The following is a 1,468-nucleotide window of genomic DNA, read 5'->3' as shown; positions in this document are numbered from 1 at the left end:
AAATTCTCCCGTTAATTCATGCTTTTTCGGTCTGAATATTTTGCATAATACTTTATTTTCAAAAACCCTAAGACGCTGTTCATCCCTTAGTGTAAGAGGCCACGCCTCACATCCATAAAGAACAGTGGGAAGGATAATAGTTTTGTAAATTCTAATTTTTAAGTTTTTCGATAGAAGGCGCGAGCTAAGTAGTTTCGAAATTGAAAAATAACAAGCATTTCCTGCCTTCAACCTAGCTTTTATTTCATCATCAATTTTGTTTTTTCTAGTTACCATAGAACCTAAATACTTAAACTTATCTACCTGTTCAAACGTATTTCCTCCTATATTTATATCACTAAAATTGTTTGTGTTTCTACTGTTAACCATAACATCCAATGTAAGCATTCTTAAATTTGTGATTTCAGTTTTGTACAACTTTTCATTTTTAAGTAAGAGTGACACCACAACGTATACAATTGTTCAAAAATGATTTTATTTTGAATTTATATTTGAATTCTTGATAAGGCTTGAATTTCTCAAGAACTCTTGAATTTCAAATTATCGAGAGCTAATGTTAGAATAAAATAAAAAGTAAAACTAAGTAAAGATACATTATATTTAAATAATAGTAAAAAAAGAAGGAAAAATGAGTTTAATTACCTAATTAAAATAATGATTGATGAATAGAACGAGCTCTGTTTACAACCTGGGTCAAATCTAGTCTTTAATCGAATTAATCAATTTCAATTAATTTTTTGTATTATTAATTTTTTTAATAATATTTCACTCATTAATTAAATTTAGAATTATTTTAATGCGAAGAAAGATTAATATCCTAAATTTTGATTATTTTACTTTCTAGGATGGTGAAAATAACTATGAGCATCTTATATCCGTTGCGCTACAGAAAAATAAACTAGGAAGCATAGCTACATCAAGTAAAAATAATGAGGAAAATACGCTTAAACCCGGAACTTGGAACAAAGGATACAATAGAAAAGAAGTTTCAAAGATGCATTTGATGCCTCCGACTACTCCCTCATTCAAAGGTAATTTCTTGTTCAAATATCTATTGTTTGAGGCTACTGTAGCTGAAGAAGTTGAGGCGTCGCTTTTAGCAACCTCGGAACTGCAGCCGCGCCGGTTCAAATCTGGCCTGGGGCGGCTGACTTCTATTTCATAGTTGTTAAAACAGTTAGAGGTTCAAAAAGAATCTGTGCTAACTCAAACCATAAAAGTGATAACCGTTAAAGAAACTCTATGTTGAGTTTTATTAATTTGTATTTTCCAATTTAACATAATGCAGGAAAAATGCATCTCAACTTAACCAGCAACAACCTTCAGTCTCAACCGTCTCAGATCATCATCGTCAGGAATACAGAAGACCGCAACCATATTCTGTAGTCACAAGAAACCAGCAATCTCGACGTCAGACGCCTCAGGCCTCCCATTCCTATCCCCAGACCTCTCATTCTCAAACTCCTCG

At 32.4% G+C, this 1,468-nt stretch overlaps 1 protein-coding gene across 1 annotated transcript in view; it reads left to right on the top strand.

Moving 5' to 3' along the window:
• LOC106678369 (uncharacterized) overlaps nucleotides 1-1,468 on the top strand; it is a gene marked incomplete in the record, with an annotated part of 24,495 nt that overhangs the window by 3,552 nt on the left and 19,475 nt on the right.

The sequence above is a fragment of the Halyomorpha halys genome, unplaced genomic scaffold, assembly GCF_000696795.3.
Source record: "Halyomorpha halys isolate HHAL.00 unplaced genomic scaffold, Hhal_1.1 Scaffold136.1, whole genome shotgun sequence".
In the NCBI taxonomy this organism is placed as follows: Eukaryota; Metazoa; Arthropoda; class Insecta; order Hemiptera; family Pentatomidae; genus Halyomorpha; species Halyomorpha halys.
Note: the sequence above shows the minus strand (reverse complement) of the source record. Positions and strands in the feature narration are given on the sequence as shown.